Source organism: Hippichthys cyanospilos, chromosome 8, assembly GCF_059441005.1.
Source record: "Hippichthys cyanospilos isolate Australia breed blue-spotted pipefish chromosome 8, RoL_Hcya_1.0, whole genome shotgun sequence".
Lineage (NCBI taxonomy): Eukaryota > Metazoa > Chordata > Actinopteri > Syngnathiformes > Syngnathidae > Hippichthys > Hippichthys cyanospilos.
The window spans coordinates 15,449,768-15,472,002 of NC_142376.1; the positions used below are offsets into that span (position 1 = coordinate 15,449,768).

At 39.4% G+C, this 22,235-nt stretch overlaps 1 long non-coding RNA gene across 1 annotated transcript; it reads right to left on the reverse strand.

Annotated features, from left to right (window-relative positions):
* Positions 1-16,031: 16,031 nt before the first annotated feature.
* On the reverse strand, positions 16,032-22,014 carry LOC148420300 (uncharacterized). Its single transcript, XR_015866423.1, has 3 exons — positions 21,991-22,014; positions 21,809-21,874; positions 16,032-20,504 (listed from the first exon to the last, which is right to left on the reverse strand). It is a non-coding gene; the product is annotated as an uncharacterized LOC148420300 (long non-coding RNA).
* Positions 22,015-22,235: the final 221 nt, after the last annotated feature.

A 22,235-nucleotide genomic window follows, 5' to 3' on the forward strand; every position in this document is an offset into this window, starting at 1 on the left:
TCAGCAGGTTGTGTGGGGTAACATTTATGTAGACTGTTACACATGCCATTGAGACAGTACCATGGACAGCGTATATTCCGCGTCAAAACACGTTATGAGGGTCCAAGTTGGAATCTTGGCTGCTGCTTTGCCCACATTCTAAAAAAAATGCGGTTGAATGCCAATATTCACTTCACCATATGTCTTTATGTGCCTTGTAATGGGTTGGTGACGAGTTGCCAACTCTTTCACCTCTAAAGTTGATTTGATATCACATGCAATCAAAATGTTCAGTACTTTCTGTCGCCATCGAAGAATATGGAAAAAGTCTCACAAGAACTACTTTTAACTGCCATTATTTTGTACTCGAGGCAATTTAAAGCACTTTGCCTCATTGTGCTCAGTAATTACTGCCTGCATGGCAGGGTTGCGTTTCTTTTCTGCTCATGTTAAACTGGACATCAAGAGAATGACATGCATCTTGTACGCATCCACGGTAAGAATAACTATCACACATCCATGTGTCATGCATCGCCAATCAGGAAGCTGTGGAAAAGGCCCCCAATTGGGTTGACTTTGGTGTAACAACACTGAGCAAGTGAAATGTTGAAGCCATACCTGCAAATGAAATCACACATTGCATGCCAGCACCATCCCTTTTGCTTTTCTCACTCCGATGTGAGCTCATTAAAGTTTCTGCGTTGAGTTCCCACTTCCACTTCTTTTGGTTGGTTCTAGTTTTTAAATCCCCTCAAAATGTTCTGCTGAGGGAAAGGCAGTACTTTAACATTAAACTTCATTATTTAGGAGGAGCTGACTCTCTGGGTGGACCATTTGAAAGAATGAGGTTATTCACTGGATGAAATCTAGGTCTGTCCCTCGAATAAGTTCAGGTCGGACGCAGACACTATTGTGTTGACCTTGGCCAAGGACGTTGTGCTTTTTGTCACTCTTTGTTTATTAGTGAGTAGAATGAAACGAAAAACAATCAGATAGGGGTTTGACGGTGCATCAGTATTGTTGATTGATAACCAAGTTTTTGCATCAGAGTGCCGTTTGTTTTGATGGAAAACTGCTTTTTTTTCTAAATCCTCCACATTCTGTCAGTCTATATGTAAAACTCCAATGAAATTAAGCTCTCGTCTTGTGCCATGCAACACTTGAATGCAGTGCTTACTTGTTTTGCCAATGAAAAAACTAAAGCCCATTGTTATTATATTTATACTATACTATACCATAAGCCGCGACTTTTTCCTCATGGTTTGAGCCCTGCGGCTTCCAGTCCAGTGCGGCTTATCTACAGTGTTTTTCCACCGGTCAAGCAAATGTGTGTTTCTGTTCAAGGAGTCACTTTATGAAATAACTAGGAAATATAACTCAAAAGATGTGAATCAATGGCTGTGCTAAAAAAAGAGTTTTAAACTATATTATTAAGAAAATTAAAAAAAAGGTCTAAATTGAAGAAGATCTTGTATAAAAGCTTGTGATGTGTAAATTTGAAATACGGTATACAGTATATATGATTGTATTTATAAGTTTGTGACTGTATATCTTTATGTGCTGTGTGTGCAAGTTTCACTAAATTAATCTATCAATTAAACAATGGGAGACAGAATGCCATCAAAGTGTTGACTTCAAGTTTGAACTGCTATTTAACTGCAGTATTTTGTTGGTGATATGTAGGTAATATAAATATAATGTTGGGACTAAACATGCAGGCATCTGTTAAAGAGAGGATGTTGCAGCTGGTAGACAGTAAAAAAAAATATTAAAAAAAATTAAAACTTTCATATACCACCTTTTTGCATAAATATCTGATGTTATGACCTGTGTTTCATAGTCCAGTGTGGCTTATCCGCAATAAAACAGATTTTGCTGCTGCGCCTTATATACCGGTGCGGCTTATAGCCCGGAAAATAGGTTATTTTTTCCAAGAATGAGGGATACATTACTCTTTACACAGAACCTAGTGTTATTGATGCATGTAGGTCATACATCGGGCAAAGGAATTTGCCATTAAACTATGAATATTGGTATTAATAATAACACACAATTAAGTATAAAACTCTCCTTCCAACCACGCAAACCTGCAAGGGCTGAAAACAAGAACCACAAAAAAGTGTTGTACTTGAATAAAGAATAAACATGATTCATATCACACAGTAGGTTATGGTGAAGATCCAATGTAGGATCATTTGGCCTTGGTGAAGGTCTGCACTTTCATGACCGCCTCTTCTAGTTTATAGATTTATAAAGCGGAGCAGGTAAGGAAATGGCCCTCTTGGCCTTTGCCTGAGGAAATTGTCGACCTCCATTTGTAGCGGGCCCATCTCTTGACCCCAAGTCCCCGGACCATCCCTCCTGGGGGCCCTGGGGTCCGGCTGACCCACCTTGATTCTCTGTTCCTCCATCTCCGTCCACAGCGACACCGCATAAAGCAAACTCCAGCTTCAGGCCACATCTGACTTTCTTTGCAGTTTTCCAGCGCGTAGCATGCGGCGCATACAAGCCCCCTCATCCGCCCCGCAGAGAGAGGGGCTGCTGCTAGGGCTGACCGATTTAACAGCTGCTGGGTAATACACAGAGAGTCATTTTTTAAAATCTAATTGATCGCTCCATTTCCACCTCTACACTCAGTGGATGTTCTATCCGTTGTGTATGCATGGTTGAACAACAGATGCCGTCCGTCCTAAGAGGCAAGAAGGGAAATAGAACAAGTGTGACTTCATTGCTTGCAATGTAGTTAATCAGACAGCTTATCATAAATGACTTGGAACAGTCGTCTATGTTAAAATGTCTTTTAATGAAGGCTGTTTTATGACACAGTATTATGCTCATTGTGCTTTTATGTTTACTACATCATTTTTATTCACAAATCCATAATATACAGTACAGCAGAACCAATAATGTTGGATTTCAAAACGATGGAAAACGAGGGGTCTCCTCACATAAACAGGAAACACAAATGACTTTTTGGTGTGGATTCTAAGCTTCCTTTCTGTCTCGTTGTTGCAGGTTTCCTGTGTCGCAATAAATTCTGGTCATCATCAGGGTTTTTCTCTTCACCATTTCTGATTACTTTTGTGTTGGTATCAGGAAAAAATAAATATACGGTAATAATAATAAAAACACAGTGTTCAGCTTGTTTATGTTCACTTAAATGTTTCACTTGCTGACGTTAGTTGCAGACCTTAATTTTGGTTAAATTATTGAGTGGTGATACAAGTGCAAAACACAGTCCACCATTCTAAAACAAGCAGAATCAAAGTACTGCACTCACCCTTTAAATGGCAGATGAGGAGGCAATTTCACACAAAGATGGAAACCTCACTTTCCTGTACGTTTCTTTCATCCCCTACTGTCATTAGTGATGTAACATAATGGATTTTTTTTGTGCCCCCGATTCCCTACCCTACACAAATACATGTGCACAAGGCATACTTGCAGCCTCTTGAACTGCAATTTGCCACCATTTTTTTTTTTTTTGCAGTACCTCTAATTTTAATATTGTGATACTTGAACCTTAAAAATATCACAACATATCAAAATATTCACATATGTATATACAGTATAATTATAATACAATGAAAACATTTAGTACTTTCTGTCACCATTTGAACATGGCAAACATCTTACAAGGTCTAGATTTAACTGCCATTATTCCATACATTAGGCAAATTGAAGCACTTTGCCTCATTGTGCTTAGTAATTACTTCCTGCTTGGCAGGATTGCGTTTCTTTTCTACTCACGTTAAACCAGACATCAAGTGACTGAGCGGCTTCAGACTGTGAATTGTGACTGTCAACTGAGTGAAGGTATGCATTTTGTAAATGGGTTTGCAACGATCGGGTCACGGATCGGGTTTGCAACGTTGCATAGAGTTGATCCGGTGTTCGATTGTGGCTTGCTAACAACCCTTTAGAAAGCCTTCACCTGTTTCATTTTCATCCTCTTGCCATGGACGCACATTTTTAGATCTGTTGCTATATCACGCAGCTGCAACCAGTATTTTCCCTCCCCCATAACACATGAAGTTATCTACAGCTATACAGGATATACCTCCTGACCCTAACAGCAGAAAGTTAACCTATGCCCAGCCGACCGTGCCAACTCAGTGGTTGATTTGTTCACCTCAGAACCACTTAAAACACAATCATTTTTCATCCAAGCAATCAACCAACAGCCACAGGCCCAATTCTCACCCACGGAGCTGTGAGACGGCGAACGCTATCAACACATGAGGGCGAGACCGCTTCTCCCTCCTTCTGTCACCTCACTTCAGCTTATAACTGTGAAATCAAGCCAACACATAATCCCGCACATCTACTATTATCATCAGTGGTAGCATGCATATGCTACATATCTGCTGAGGAAGAGAGAGCGACTCCTGGCATATTTGAGGCAGAGAGCAAGTGGCTAATTATAAAACCACTCTGGCTGCCTGCTTGTATGGAACTATTACTGCTCCATGCAGAGTGGGGAAAATGAGCCTGTCAGTCCAGTCCCAAGTTGCCATCATGAGGGCAAATGAGGTAAGGCCATGGAAGCCTCTTGCGGGCCTTCCAAGAGGGGAGGTGGCAAAGAAGGGTGTGAAAACGCACACGCGCAAGCGTGTATATAGTGTGCATTACCTGATTGCCTCTATGTGTGAGCTGTCGGCAAAGTGGGTCAATATGTGACAGACATTTTTAAGGGATTTTTAAATCCTCATTGCAGCAAGTGCAGTAACCAATGCTAAAAGTTCCATTTATAAACTTTTTGTTGCCATTTTGGATCTTGTGATATCCATCTATCCGTTTTCTGGAGCCACTCACAAGGGATGCAGGCTTGTTGATGACCGACTTGCAACCGACTTGCAACAGTAGGCAGGGGACACCCTGAACTAGTTGCCAGCCAACTGCAGGGCACACAGAGACGAACAGCAATTCATGTACCCGCTCATACTTAAGGACAATTTAGTGTGTCCAATGCACCTGACATGCATGTTTTTGGAGAGTGGGAGGAAGCCTGAGCACCCGGGAAGAACCCATGCGGGCTTTGGGAGAACATGCAAACCTTACAAGGGAAGGCAGGAGCAAGGTGGATTTGAACTCAGGTCCCCGAACTGTGAGGCGGACGTGCTAACCACTGCTTCACCGAGCTGCCTCTCGTGTACATACAGTATGTCAATATGTCCACGACACCGTATATCTCACTTTGTAGCACATAAAGGAAAAATAAGGGAGCCAAATTTCAGACTGACTCTTTATCTCTTTGATTTGGGATCTGTTTGAGATCTTTGATCTCTTTGACTCACTGAGGTAGAACGAAACATGTTCAGATTCTGACGCAGACAGGAAGTGACAAAATGAATCTAAAAGTCATTCCTGTCATTAGATACCATATATTCATAATCCAGAAGACATTGATGATGGTATCTATCAGCAATCATTATGCAAATATTCAAGATGAAAGAATGGGGATGGAAATCAAATATGACTGATTTTCCTTTCTCGTCATCACGGGCGCTTGCCTGTATGATCATTCGACACGTAGATGCAGACAGTTGGCTTTGATTGCGCACCACTTAAATATATCCTTCATTACATCTCTTTTCCATCTGCTGAGGCAAGTCATTATTAGTGGTCATGCATTTTTCCCCTCTAATTTTGTCTATGATTGACAGATAAGTTGATTCTCTCCTTTCATTTGCATATCATGCCGTTTACTCTCGACTTGCCTCCGGTGATTCCCAAACTGCCATTCCCAAATTAGTATGTGCTAGCCTGGGACTTGGAGTTGCTAATCAGAAGCTGCGGTGAGAAGAGAAGGATATCTTCAAATTACATCCTTCTCAGTCAACAGGAGGTGCACATGAAAGTGAGGCATCCCGCCGCTTTCCTCAGAGCCGGGCTAGTTTTCAGATTGACAGTGACAGCACCCCGCCTACGTCTGAGACACCCACTAGAGCATCTCCAATTAAAAGCTTCCTGTGATTTCTTTCATTAATAATAAATGTCTTTGCGCTCAGGGGAGATGCGATGGTATGCCTGAGAATTTTTAGTACAAACGCCGGCCATCGATTTCCGTCGTGGAAAGCTTTTTGTATGTATGTCACTTTCCTCGAGCGCGTCCTTTGCTGCAGCTTGTCACGCAGCGCTGCTCAACTGTTTAGTTTGCATGCAAACAATAACAAAACAATAACACAGCACGCTCTTTGGAAACTGAAGACGCCACATTGGATTTCCGCAGGAAATTTGAAGAGCTACTGATGAAGATGCCAGTAAGGCAGACGCACTTTTTCCAGGAAAAAGTCTGTAATGGCAAGCATCTATTCTATGCGACTGAGCAAACAATAAATCAAAAACTACCTGGACCGCTCCACCACCATTTTTAATGATCGTCTTCTTTAACAAGGGAAATTAATGGTAATTAGGGGAAATTAAGGGAAATCCACACATTTCAATACTATTCACATTTAATTGCGTAATAAAAAAAATAATAATAATGGAAAAATAAAGTCTCACTTGTGATATTTTTCAATCCTCTCGATAGTGCCTTTGGTTTAAATATAAAGGCAAGAACAAATATATTATGTTTCAGCTGCAACTTTACACCCAGAGTGCAATTTCAAAAAACAAAAAATATTTTGTGATGGCATGCGAAGAGTAAAGATCTCCACTAGCACAGCAACGTGTGGTTTCTTCGCCTCGCCAGTCCAAAACAAAGTCCAAAACAGCAAAGACAAAGCCAACAGGTTCAAAGCATCAAAGGATCATAGCGACATGCCTACTGGGTGAGAGACATGGTCCTAGTGTCCGCCGCAATACTATACTTTTGTCAAGATGTCCCTTGGTGATATAGCCATTTCTTGAATATGGTGATCCAAAAGAAATCATTTTTTGTCTTCAGTCCTCCAACAAAACAAAACAAGCTACAACAGAGTTTACCCAAAAAAGAATGAAATTCATTAATGATTTAGTTTGAGGGCAGCTCGGTAGAAGAGCGTTTGGCATGTGCCCCTCATGATTCAGAGTCCCGATGTCAAATCCAGCTGGTCTTCTTGAGTGGAGTTTGCGTGTTCTCCCTGTGCACCCGTGGGTTCTCTCTGGGCACCCCGGCTTCCTTCCACACTCGGGAAAAACATGCATGGTAGGTGTATAGGGTATACTCAATTGTCCTTAGGTGTGATTGGGTGCGTGAATAGTTGCTTGTCTCCATGTACCCTGCGATTGGCTGGCAGCCAGTTTAAGGTGACCCGCCTGCTGCCAACAGACAGCTGGGATAGGCACCAGCAAGCCTCCGAACCTTGTGAGGATAAGCGGCTATAGAAAGTGGATGGATATGGTAGTTCAATGCATTTTCCGGAGGCTGTTTAAATGAGATTATCTGGTTCATCTTAATACTCACGATACCAAATGTGTGATTAATACGCGAAAAAAAAATGGTTTACTGACTTGAATCAAACTACGTGGTCAGGACATGACATATGTAAAAGCAGAATAAAACAAAGTGGCTTTTTAGACTCAAGACACAAGGCCCAAAGCTGAGGCTGTCTGCTCACCCTATATAATAAATGGGATGCACTCCAAAAGTGAAATCATATATTTGTTCTGCAATTTTCAACAGAAACAAATATATTGGGCTATAAAAGTGAGGCGCAGGCCAAAGTTATTAAGGTTACTCTCCAGCAACAAAAATGTTACCGGCTTGCTTGATTTTGCCCACACCTTTCAAGCTGTTTTATTGAAATGCTATTTTATTTTTTTACTTTTTGTTGAGCAGATTTGTGAATCATTTACTTAATTTGAAGGGCAATTTTTTTTATTTTGCGGGACACTTTTTCAGGCAAATCCCAAGAACCTTATGAAAAAAAAATTCTAGTAAAAAAAATAAAACTATTATTATGATTGGTAGTAGTAGTAGTAGAACTGATAGTATTAATGGTCAATGCATTGACCTTTAAAAGAGCATACCCATTTTTTCCATGGCAATTGTTTCATACTGTTCACAGATAAAGTATACTGAAACACAAATGAAATCTTGATGAAAAAGAATTTTGGACCATCAGTGGACGCTTGATTCTCATTTGAGCAAGTCCACGCTCAAAGTCCAAAAATTACTCTGCAACACGCTTATCTTGAGCTTTAAAATGGTGTTGATATCTAGAGTTCAGAATAGAATAGCCCAAACAGAAACTTCAGTATGCTTATGTTTGTTTGTTACAGTATCAGAAAAAAAATGTTTATTTCATTTGTGTGTTTATTTGATTTGCTATAGAAGAATATTATAATCGCCAGACTACTTTACCAGAGTACACTCTGACAAACCGATGTGTTGAATTGAACGAGTATTTTCCATGGGCTATTTAATTAGATGGCACAGCTGTGCGTGAGCAGAAAAAATATCGCATCTTGATTCTTGCGATTGTTTGAGTGTTTGGCAGACCGCTCTGTGCCTTTACAGGTGTTGCCATTTGCGTCTGACATTTTACCAGCACAAAGTCATCTAAACTTTACATCTAAACTTTACAATTGGTGATTTTGATCGTATCTTCAAGTACATACCCTCGCGGCCGCCCAGCATGGTGCATACCAATATGTCAAATTGAGAAATGCGCGGCAAGACTCCAGCATTTCTATGAAAATAGAGCCTTTGGTTTGTCTTATGAATGCAGTTTGAAGAAAAATAAACTCCCCAGATCGTAATTAGAGGAGATGCTGTGTGCAGAGTTGGAAATAACCAGCAGAAGGAAGAAAGTGCTGATCAGCGTGTTGCAGTTTGTGTTTACTAGCAAACTGTATGAAACAAAGAGAGACTTCATCTTGAACATCAGTGTTGATTTGTCTTTACTGAAATGGAAATGTCACATCATGTTTCCACATAGCTCGTTATCAATATCGGTCATGATGTTTACAGCCAGGGGGTAGCATTTTATCTTACAGTATCTCATAGAAATGTCACGCACGCCCTGTCCGTAGCTCGGCTTAAGTAATAAAACATTTCATTAAAACATTGAATTGTGTCTTAAACTGAGAACTATAAACACATGCTTATTATGAATGTAGAGTGATGCTGTTGTTGAGAGAGAAAGAAACAAATGAATAGAGGGCACACTGCATAAGAGAAACAGCACACACTCCGATATACGATGCAAATATACTGCAGAAATCCAATATTTCAGAAACATGAAGGGTGTGATTTGAACAGTGGTGTTGGTATTATTCATCATCAAGATAAGCAGAAGAATAGTAACTAGAAATTGCTGTACCGAGGGACGTGGCTTAGAATGCTGAGAGAAGCCACCTGAGTTTAGATGAGATAAATGTTTCTATAAATTTTACTAATTGGGCAGTGGGTAGGCTTATGCCTGTTGTGTTCTGTTGGTATTTCTGTGGTTTTCTGTGGGTTGGTATCCGGGTTTTCTTTTCTTTTTTGGGGGGGCTTTTGTTGGTTTTTAGTTGTCTTTTTGAATTGTGAGGTTTTGTTAATGTGTTTAAGTTCATGTTTTTGTTCCCCTCGTGTCGGTGCCTTGTCTTGTTTGTTGCGTCTTCTGTCTGCCAATCAGCTCCTTGCTCCTATTGTGTCATGCCCAAGTGTTCCTTGTTTGTCTCATCAGTTTTGAGTGTATTTAGTTTCCTGTTTCCGTTCATTGTCCAAGTGTTGCTGTTGATGTTGCGTCATTGTTGCTGTCAGTTCAACGCCAACCTTCCTTTGAACTTATTTGTTTTTTTAGTCATCTTTATATTAAGTTATTAATTTTGAGCACACCCGGCTTCCCTGCTTCTGGGTCCGCACCCTCTTCCAGCATGTTCCTGCATGACATTGACTACATTTCCCCTATCAACTATGAGGAAATGGCATTCAATCAATTGTTCACTTTTTTTTTTTATTCAAGAGCCACGTACCTTGCCTCTCGTCCCAAGTCAGCTGCGATAGGCTCTAGTTTGCTGTGACCCTAAAGAGGACAAAAGCTATAGAATATGGATAGATGGACTATTTTTAATGGAATGAATGCTCTGATCTCAAGTTTCAATGTCAGAGTTGTGGGAAAATGCAGTTCATACCGAACAGTATCATAGTATCACAGTATCATGAATAGTGTGGCGTGATGTTCCATTATTTTAATGACAATTGTGTTTTTATTTTCTTCCCAATTATTGTTAAAAGTGTATTTCATCCCCTCTTTCAAACCAATAAGATGACCTAAATAAAAGCTGACTTTTGCAAAGATACCAAAAAGTTGAGACATTTAATAAGCGAACTGTTGAGTAAACTTGCTTCAAACTGGAAATGTCGTCTTTGTGTTATGTGAGCTAGTGATTTTATTTGATGAAATTTCCTGGCAGAGCCCTTTGTCATCTTTTTTGTATACAAGAGAGTAGTCTGCTATGACCTTTAGCGACTGTCAGGCCAGAGGAGGGGACAGGACTTATAAGAAATGGCAGATCTGCAGGTGACCTTTCTAAAGCCCTCATATTGCGTTAAGACCGCTTGATGACTTGGATTATTCACAGATTTCAGTAAGACCACCACATCAGATGGACCAGGCAGCCTTTGTTAAGATGTTCTCATAAAAAAAAGTCAGGTTTTGAATTAAAAAAATTAAAAATAAAAAGAAATAATAATAAAGAGTAGTGTTATTTTATTGACTAAAATTAAATGGGAAAATACAGTAATCTTTTGGAATGAATTAGATTTTGCGAAACCTCTAAACATGTTTATTCATCTACCTGAGAGAATTGGTACTTCAGTTATTGCATGCTTTTTTTGAAAAAGCAATATTAGCAGTAGCTTGAGCAAACATTTCCTGAAGAGAAATCACAAATACCATTTTTCTTTATGTAGTTGCTTGTTTGAATAATACAATTTGATATTCTGTGTGGTAATTGCTGGAAATTCTCATCCCTCCAAACTCAGCACCAAAAAATGTTTGTTCAGCCAATACTGTCATGTTATCAAAGTGAGCAAGCCATTTCAACACTTTAGATTGGTCAGTTATTTGCACAAAATGAACACCCACATGTGAAATTGACCACATTATGACATTGTATGAAGTTTTGACCCAAATATCAGTAATATACAGCTTTTATCATTGATGCAGACAAGGTTTGTGATTTGTTTGTGACCTTCATAAACCACCCATGGATAATCCAGCCACCCCCGCAGGTCCTGTCGGCTATCTTGTAGCGCAAGCACTCAAAAGCATTTCTGAAGGATATTGTACACCATGGTAAAATAAACATGCATGTCTTAGAATAAGTCGAAAAAAGTGTGCTACCACAAGAAAGATGGCATAGGTTTTAAATGTGTTCTCAACAGTGTAGTCCTAGCAATAACCTGCTACAACTAAATAAAAAATGAATGAAACAGAAACGTCTTGCTTGAAAGAATGGTCATCACGCCCAGAGCTAGTTGTGTTCATGTGTCATATTAGGACGAGCTGGATATTTACTGTCAGTTTGATTGATTTCAGGTAACTGTATCATTATTCAATCAAACTAGTCACCGGTGTCACAAAAGTGTGTATTAAGTCCTTGAGTGTTTTCAGACAGAACAGAACATATTCATAAGGTGCACTGATGTGAGTCTGATTTTGGGACTCCCTTACCAGTGGCGTGTTTCGGATCAGGTGCTCTGTACCCTTCTCATTGGAAACCTTTAGCTTTGTTCAACAAATCAGTCAGTCAAGTGTTCAGTGGATTGCCTTTTGGGACATTTCTTTTAGTTGGGGTGGGGCGCGGGGGCTTTTGAGACATTCTCTTCACACTCGCTCTGCTTTCTTTTCATACCCAAATCACTGTTGCACCATATGGACGATCTAATTGACTCAGTCATTTCAAAGCAACCTGACCACATCTGTGTGTGTTTCAGTGATAAAACATAAAAGCGTACTCTCTTAATCTATTCCTGGGCCATTTCTATCTTTGCTGTACACATCCAGTGACCCGTTAGCAATTGTAGATTACAATTTCAACAAAGTCTCTATAGCATCCGCCTCTACCGTGAAATAAAATGTTTTCTTAAATTGTCCAGGGGCCCTACTTAACCAAGCTACTCGTGCCATTGTTGTCACTCCTGTGCAAACTAATCAGTAGCGGAGGGTTGAGATAAACATTTTGTTCTCTGAAATGTAATTTTCTGTTGTCTTTGTTGTCATTAACTGAGTTGGCGCGTATCCCAGACAACTTTGGACGAAAGGCAGGGTACACACTGGACTGGTGGCAGGCCACTCGCTCCAGACTGTTATATATATTTTTAGTAAAATGTTCCTCTGAGAGAGAATAACAAATCATCGAGTCTGGTGTATTGCTTTTTATTTTATTTTTTTAAATATTACATTGTGAGGTGTGAACAAAACCACTTCTTTTCTTACAGAGTATGAACACAAATACTTTAATAGCAAGTTCTGATTTCAAAACAGACGCATATATTGAACATGGCATAGATTTCACTTAAACATGCAATCAAGCATACTGCTCACCATAAGTTAGGAAATTGTGAGAGACTCAATGGATTTCATACATATTGTATGTGTTTTGCTTCAGAGAATTTTGGCAAAGGGAATCAATCGTATTGGAGTGATAGACACGTCTCATTTTGTGTTTTCCATGAAATGGTCTCACAGTGTACAGTGTGCCTTATGGGTGCCAATTGCAAAACACAACCCTTTTGAATGTGGCTTCAATTTGAACATTCAGGGGGAATAAAAAGCTGCTGTTGTCAGAAAGTCACTCCAAGTTCATCAGTCAAACAGCCATGAACACACAACATGAACCTGCCTTCAGGCAGGTCAGCGGTAGAAAGTCAGATGTTGCGTATGAACTTGCTGTGTCTCAAAGTGTCATGCATCAAGACACATATCTGCTGGCAGTGTTTGCGGCAGTCCCAGGAGTGGAGCCCCTTCTGTGACAGACCACACCGATGACCAGTACCTAAAAGAACTTGTGCACTCAGGCATTGCCATGCAACTGCCACACAGATGCAAGCTCATTTACGAGATCTGAGGGACACCAGGGTTTCCAGACAAACCGTTCTTAACCGACTTTACAGTTTTTTCTTGAATGCCAGAGAGCCGGGGTTGGTGACGTCACTGACATCAAGACACCGCCACAAACATTCACGATGGGCATGAGACCATGTAACCTGGACAATGCGGCTGTCATGTCAGTCTACCTTCCTGTTAACAAAGTCTGGTCACCTAACACAGAAATAATGGTCATCAGTGTTGCTGGAGCAGGGGAGGTGAGTGATACACAAAGGTCAACATGATGCCCTAAATTTGCTTTGCTGCATAAGATCCAACTGTTTGGGTAAGCATCACCAGTAGGCACAGAACATGTTTTGAAAATGCAGATGGCTCAGTCACTACAGCTTCCTAGAAGAAGAACCCTTTATCCCCCAATTCCACCTGCACACCCCCAACATTTTGTTCAAGGATGATAATATTCCACCACGTTGTGCTAAAATTATAACCGCTCAACGACAGGAAGACAGAGTGTCTCATATGGTACGTCCAGCAATGTCCTCTGACTTGAACCCCATAGAGCACCTATGGGATCGTACCCCAGAGAAAGAGTGAAATGCGTTGAGGAGCATGAGATATCACAGTCCAGTTGTCATTGCAACAAATGGAAACCCTCATTTTTGTTATTAGAGCTTATCCTTCTGGTTTCAACTTTGGTGGTTATAAATATGAAACTAATGCAAATTGTGTTTCTTCTGATTCATTAAGTATTATCAAAAGGGACTTTTACATATTTCATTAAAATTCAGCTCAAATAGGAAAAACACACTTTTTTTTTAAATATACCGTAGTGCTCACATAGCACAGCTTTATACATACTGCAGGTGGACCTGGAACACATCTCCCATGGTAAATCAGGGTTCATTGTATTAATGAATTCATACAGAAAAGAATGAAAAAGTTAAATATTCTGCGCATTCCTCCCACATTGGAATGTATGAAAATGCTAGCCAACCTTGTTATTGTTAGGATGCAGTCATATAGACGGGGAAAAACTGGCAATAATAACTTCATTTCAGTGATAACATTTTGATTGAAATGTCGTCTTTCACTCGCTGTTGTCCCATTTGAATACAAATTCATTTTTCACCACATGAGTGCCTGTGATTAGAGAGTCACTGCCTGTCTTTGTTGACTGCAGTAAGTCATAGGCTCCCCTTTTTAATTGGAGCTTTTGGAAGTACTCTTCGCTCATGGCAAATTTTGACCTGCACTAAAATGACAGCCATTCAAAGGCAATGAATTTCAATCACCTTTTCTTGTCTGGCGCCAGATTGGTTCTCCATCAAACTGTCATTTCGCTCACTCACTCTGATATTTCACAAGATTTGGGTGGTGACTTCGTTCACACGGACTTGATTAATCAATCATATAATACAGGCTGAAATAAATGGTAGATGGAGATCATTTACACTGGTGAAAATATTCTTGAATAGGAGGCAGAATATGGCGTGTCCACCAGTATACCATGCACTTTATTACCCAGACAACTATCTCATAGAAATAAACAAATTATTTTTACATCATTATTTGAAGCAAGACAGGAAAATCAATAACAACCTCGGGACTACGTGAACAACAGTTTGCTGGGTAGTTGCTGCACAATTTGCTAGTTTCTTTAAATGCATTTACCAATTTCCAAAGACTTTGTAACATTTTCATTTTGGTGGCAATTTGGTGAATTATTTTTCCAATATGGATACTGGATTGCTGCAAAGGTAAATAATCCAGTTTGGGAACTGCTGGAATTCTCAGCAATTTGAAAACACCCTGTCAATGATCATCGTAAAACACTCCTACACTCCAGTATATATACCCACCACCCGTTAATAGGGATGGGCAAGTATCCATATCATATATCGGTATGGGAACAATACTGAGGCTTAAAGGTACCACTAATTGCGACAGGCCCTCTTTTGCCCATTTTACTATCAGGAACCAAAGGCATAGACGTCTCATACATGCCCATTGAGGTTCAATTTCTCTACGTATATGTACAAAAAATAGAGAAAGATAATAGAATATGGCCACTGCATTTGTGTAATCTTAAAGAACAATTCTTTAATTTGATGTATAGGTCTTTTTTTTAATCATCATTGGTTGTCATTGCCTTTCTGGAAATGTTATGTATCAAAGTGGTATTACTTGGTATACTGTAGGTATGAGTGTCTCCTTAACAGCGACCATACATCAGAGTCATATGTACTGGTCCAGATTCGTGTTTGCGCTACTTGAAGGCAATGTTGCACTATTTTTCAGCATGTGTGGATAAAAGCAGCATAATGTGCTCTGGATGAACTATGCTGCTGTCCTTGTGTGATTACAGCATGTAAAAGCGAATCAGTCAGCATGTCCCCATGATGTTCTGATTGATCTATGGGTATTATGGTTAATGCCCACTCTTGTTTTTTTTGAGGTGTTGAATGTTTGCCGCTGCCTGACGCACCCTTTGGCTGCTTTTTTTTTTTTTTTCCACAGCCAGATCAAAATCATCCTTTGGCCCAAGACGGCTTGTCGATCCAAGGCTGTACAAAGCCATCAGAGTCACTATCCCTCAGAATCAATAGACTTCTGCTCCTGTTACCCCTGTCTTACTTGTTCTTTACCTCCTTTGATGGGGGACAAAGTTTCCCTGTACATTCTAATAGAATGAACATCAGTCCAACCAATAACTCAAATAATCAATGAGATTTGGGAAACAGGCAGAATAGAGTCCCGACAATGACCAACTTGGTCACAGATAAGTTTTTGCCACTGGAAAGGTCTCTAGCTGACTTAAACATAATTGAATGCAACAGAATGGGGTGTGGGCTCTCATTATGCTGCTTGCTCCATCCAAATTTAGCAAAGACCTCAGCATATTTGAGTAAACTTCCACACATCTCGCAAAATGCCAACCAGCCTTTTTTTCTTTCACTCGACATCTAAAATTGGTGATTGTAGGTCTTTTTGTTTGCTTCATTTGCTTCATACATTTAAAAAAGAAATGTACCAAAATTGGAAAACAGGAAACAAATGATAAAGAGAAGTGTGTGTCAAACTTTATTGAGCCAGGGCACATATATTACAGAAGGAGAGAAAAAAAAAAACAACTTTGTGGGTACACATGTTAATTGCCATCTATTAGAAGAACAGTTAATTTAACATGAACTACAAAGATAAACAAAGACCCATTAGTTTTCGTAAGTAAATACATTTTGGACCAATGAGGTGAAATAAATAAGTTCTTCTGGCACACCTAATGATGTTTCAGAGCGCACTTTTGAGGAGACTGATATTGAGAATAATTGCACAATAAATGTCACTGTGTAGTTTTCTCTTTGTCCTCGACGCTCTGTCAGAATGGATAATATATAACAACTTGTCATTGTTAATACAAACAGAAACATGAGATCGTAGCAATCTGGTCAAACCTTCAGGAATGATTTATTATGTTGAGTTGATAATATTGCTGATCTTTTGAGTACAGTTCAGCAATATTTTATTCAATTTATTTGTGAATAATTTTTCTATGGCACGTCCAATCATATTAACTGTATTAGGCCCAGTTAGCCTTTTGACATATTACAAAGAGGCCATAAAGAAAGATTAATCTCTTGAACACTTGATGATGATTAGAGTCTGCCTAATGAAAGGTCAAGCTCTGTCTGGAATGTTATTGCTTCAGGACACAATATAGATATACATTATGCTATTTTTCATGTTGGTTGACATAGAGCAGTTCTTCAATTTACTTTGATTTAATTGTCAAACTCTTTATTGTCGTTGTATGACAATGTCATTTGTCCATTCAAGAAATAGCTCTATAAATTCGACCTCCACAGACAGATTTTTTTTTAATTATTTTTTTACATTTCTGAAGCTTATGAGCTAATCAGAGTAATGAATAGAGGCATATTTCTCTTGTACAAAAGTACATTCACCTTGCACCTTCTCCATGCCTCCCTGCATTTACAGAGCATTGTTTGGGATTGACATATGATCATCTTGTGAACCACATGAGTGTGCATTAAATCACACTGCATTAAACATCCTTTGCTCATACCAATACCATTCTTACCAATGTTTGTAGCACACTTGAGCTTATATACCTTATATCATGACTAAGGGTATGGTACTATTCAACGATGTTATGTACGCTTCCTGGAAAATGTTGAAGCACAAAGAAATTGATAAAAATAGAAAATGGACAATACCCTTAATGTTCCACCACTACTAAGCAGTACTCAACAGTAATGAAGCAATCTTTCAGCCACCCCACCACCAAGCATCTTGGCCTCAGTAAATCCATTAGTGTCTTTTATTTAAAAAAAAAAAAAACGCAATATAGAGCCCACAGAGTTGACAAACACATCAGCTCTAATTTTGGTTCTTTCATCATTAAATATAATAACATTAAAAACATAGCAGGGAAGCTTAGAGAGGTATTCTGCTGAAGAATGAAGTTGTTGTTGGCTATTTTACCAATTAGGGTAATTTCGTTAAGTTTTATAGTCACTGTTCCCAGGGAGTCACTCATGCGAGAACCGCCACTGTATGCAGGACTCAAGACAACTTGTAAATCCACAAATTAGGTCCTTGATACTTGGTTGTGTTATTATTATTATTATTATTATTATTATTATTATTATTATTATTATTATTATTATTATTATTATTGTTGTTGTTGTTGTTGTTGTTTTTGTATTGTGTGTTTTGAAAACTGCTCATTTGTTAACAAATATGATGTTGATATTGAAGCATGGCACTAACTGCTAAGCATATACATTAAAAGCTTAGTAATGTTTTTGGTAAAGCTCAGTAATCAGGACACCAATATATAAAGTGAATAAAATTGTGGGCAGCTTGATGTAGCAGTGAGCAGCAGCGACTGAGACGTGGCTACAGAAAATGAATGAGATAGTAACTTTAGTAGATAATTATTTATAAGATAAGATATTTAGTAGCTCCTTTTAATTGGATCGGTAGAAAGCCGCAAACATCCTGATTGTGTAAAGCTTAGCCTAACTTCTTAAGACAAACCATTATGGATCCATCCATCCATCCATCCATCCATCCATCCCAGCCAAATGAATAAGTAAACATGACTTGATGTGATTTGAAATGCCAGCCAAACTAACTTAATCCTTATTTTTTATTTCCTTAAAAATAGACTCAATCACTCAAGTCGCTCGCAATCTTAGGCAATTCAAAGAAAAATCGATCCCAAGCCATCTCAAACTTCCAAATATACTTTCTGTCAAGCTTCTTTCACCGACAGCTGAAATCTCTGTAACAAATTAGGGATGAATAGTACTTGCTGTGATAAATGATTTGCCTTGTTCCCTTCGAAGCTAGACTGTGCTTGTTAATGATTCTTATACAGGAGGTGATACAGCAGCTGTTAATTAGTCATCAGTTAAAAAAAAAACACCCTGCCTGCATCTTTGATGACAGCACCTATTCTCCAGCCCTGATTACAAAAGTTTACTGTAAGCAAATCGCTGTCTGGATTGAAACAAAAAAAAAATCAAAAGGTTCCCTGTGTGGCCTTGTTCTAAAGAAGTGAGGGACACTAATAGATAAAAAAAAAAAAAGAAAACAGTGACGCATGAAAATTATGGGGGATTTAGAACGTACTTGTAACTTTAGTCTACAAACAACATAATTCACAGCAGTGTTACCAAGAGAATTATGAGGTTCTAATGTCTAGTGTAGTGTATAGTCTAGTCTAGTGTATAGTCTCTGGCACAAACCTTATTGATGGGAAAATTCAAACTACTGTATACAAACAAGACAATCCAACTATTCAATTTCAGTCTTTGTGTCAGAAATGTAGAGGTGTGTAATAATATGCTATGGTTTATTTAAGTAAGTTTTTGAATGAAGGGACTCTTTTTTTCTTACATTTGCTCCATTTAATTAATCATTAAACAAGTGTTTATATCATAACATATTATTTTTAGCAGAGTGCTCTGTAATTTGGGACAGAATATGAAAAAATAGTGCAGACCTTTGGAAAAAAAGATTAGTAAAACTGCTGCATCTGAAAGTGTGGGTAGTCATATGTATGGTGAGCAGAGAGTGAAGCTAGAGTATTGTTTTCATGGGCATTCTTTGAAGTGCACCGAATCATTTGAATTAGTTTGTTCAAAAGAACCATTCAAAAGAATTGTTCACACGCCCAATGAGCTGTGTTTATTCTTCTTTTTATTTTATTTTTTATATGATTTGCACCCACTGTTTTCTTAGATAAAGTGCATCACTGCAAGATGAGCATGTGGTGGTTCACCGAGTGGTAACTAATGTTGCTTCCTTGGTGAATCACAAATCACTCAGTCACCGCTGAACTTGTAAAGGATGTAAGTTCACTCACTTAGCCGTTCAGGAAACGTACATTCACTCACTAGTTTGCTCAGGAAATGGACATGCGTTAACCCAGACTCATTGAATAATGCTAATAGTTTTGTAGTGTATTCAGTGAAGTCCCTCCCCCACCTGATTCTGGAGGATGATTGGTTATGACAGCAGGAAAATCGAGCTGCAAGTTTCAGCTAGCTCATTCTCTCTCACCTATCTGGCTGCATTCCATTCAATCAGCCCAATCACCACGAGGTGCAACTAATCACTGCCTCTGTACATAAACCCGCATGTCCTTTCTAGATTGTCTTGGAAGGTGAGTTTTCTACCATACCTCATCCAATAAACTTCACAACTCTTGACCCTGCCTGCCCTTGACAACCCGAATTCCTGCTTCCCCGGTAAGAACACCTGCTCGGCCTGACTCACCAAAACTCTTTCAACCGCTGATTGGATTTCCTGCCCTGGCTTTGCTCCTTACTGTCTGTCCCCTGTCTTCTGAGCAATTGGGTGCAAACCAGATTGTGAGCCAATTGCTCACCTGCTTTTTTCCTCTGTCTATAAGAGAGCAGTTGCTCATCATCCTTGCTTGTTTGCATAGTCTTGGGTACAGTTTCTGACTGTGATATGTTACATTCACTCAAAAGATTAATTCTTTTGAATGAATCACTCACTCCCTGGCTTGTGCAACAGTCAACAATAGTTAATCGGTGTTAACGGTCAAATGCAGGTGGTGAATAAAATGTTGACTTGGTCAAAATTGGACTGGAACAATTCATCCTGGCTGCAACCCTATTGAGGATATGCAGTGCAGAAAATGCATAAGTGGATGGATGGCTCAACAGGCTGCAATGAAGGCCACGTGCGAACTTGAGGCAAGGTCCAGTATTAATGCAAACTAGAATAATACAAGTCAATTATTAAGAGGAAATGTTGCAGAAAGATGCCTTCGGTGTGGAAGGTTGTACGGCAAGTCCAATTCCACAGCCGCACCTCCGTTGAGGTAGGATTAGAGTTAGGGTTAAATGTTGCAAGAAGACTCATTCTGATAGGAAGGTGCTCTGGCAAGTCCATCAGCACAGCTGCACCTCCGCGGAGCTAGCCCACCACTGATCTTGCTCTGGTTAGTCGGTGCCGATCTGCAGAGCGGCATTCCACTCTGTCATCCCAATTTAACACCTCTCCAAGCTGGGAGAAGGGGTCAGGAAAGGAAAAGATGAAATGCCAGTGAGTTCAACTAAATGCAAGAATATAAAAATGAGACTTAAGTTGGGTTTTAAATCTAGTGCCTCTAACTGCTATAGGTAGGGCATTCTAAAGCACCGGATTCCAAATAGAAAATGCACCAGAACCTGCTGAGTACGTTTCAGTTCTGGAGATCATCAATATACAGGAGTTTTGTTACAGAAGGTTTTGGGATGGAACATACAGGAATACTATTTCAATGACAGATGAATGCGCAGAATTATGACAGTGGCTGCTTGGTGGTCACGTGCGGACTGTGTCGCATTTGAAAAAATGCAATGTGCAGTTCAAACGGCCTTTAAAATATTCAGATACAGGTCACATGGGTGCGAAAAATGGGATTGGCGCACTTGAAATGTTTCTAATGCCAGACATAAGAGCAAGAATACGGATGATATAAAATGCACATCTGTGCGTCGAAACACGGCTTATATGGCTGACAGAGTAATCTTCTTCGAATCGTGTTGAAAAAAAGTAAACATTCTAATCTTAAAAGTTCCATTTATTGGGAAAAAAAGTGTGCCTTATAGTTGGAAAATCACAGTAAGCTACTCATTTCCTCATTCTCTCATAAGATAGCAATGAAGAGGCTAGTTATTGTGATATTATTATTATGAGAACGAATTGGACATACGTAAAGATGTCCAGATAAAAGTGTGTGGCAATTGGTAACAGTTTTGGGCTATTATTTGTGTGTATACATTGCATGTAAAAGTACTTTGAATAGGCAAATTGTGTTTGGTTCCTCTGTGTTCACTAAGATATGAGAATAAAGAGGGGCGTGGCCACACTGCTGAGCAGAGGGGGGAATTTGAGAGATCTTTTTTTTTTCTCCAAAATAAAATAAAAAAATAATTGAAAATGGAAGATAATTAGATTTTCCGGACGAAAAGCTACTAAGAGTTTATAAGTAAAAAATAGGCCATTCTCTCTGCAGTGTTTCTTTACGGATGTCTCTGGATAGATTAACTATAAGAGGTGAGACCTTCCAACATTGAAATTTCCTGTATTTGCTTGATGTCTTGGACAAGAAATGCAGCATAGCTCATATTCATGCGTCATACCTTTCCTCTACCTTATCCAAGCAAAATATCAATCATGCTAAAGCAGCTTAGTGGAATTAAATAACCACATTAAATCACCATGTGACCTGACAACTCAACAGATTTGACTCTGCTTGAATATACAAGAAACAATTCATCTTTGGGTGTTTGTGTACAGCATTAAAGTCTAAATACCGTCATTGTGATCATCTATTCCAATTTCTACAGCATCTTTTCTCTCTCAGTTGCTAGGCTCCCCTTCTGTGATAACAGACACATGAAAAACGCCAAGTAATTATGGTATACGCTGAAGTCTCATGTGTGCGGTGTTTCGGTTCGGATGTCATCTTTCTTATATATGTGGTCAGTCAGCCTACCTTAGTGGCATTCTCAGTGTCATCGCTGTAGTCATTGTGGCTGCAGGCATCCTGTCGCTGCGGTGGATTTACTGGCAACATGCCCCCCCTCTCACTCCCTCCCTGGTCAGCTCTTTAATTACCCTGGACTATTGATCCTCCCAGGGACACGGTACTGTGGAGCTGAAGCTGGGCCTGCACCAGTTAATGACTGATTATTCCTCTGTTTGTCCCGTGGGAGCACACAGCCGCTGCCGGGACAGAAG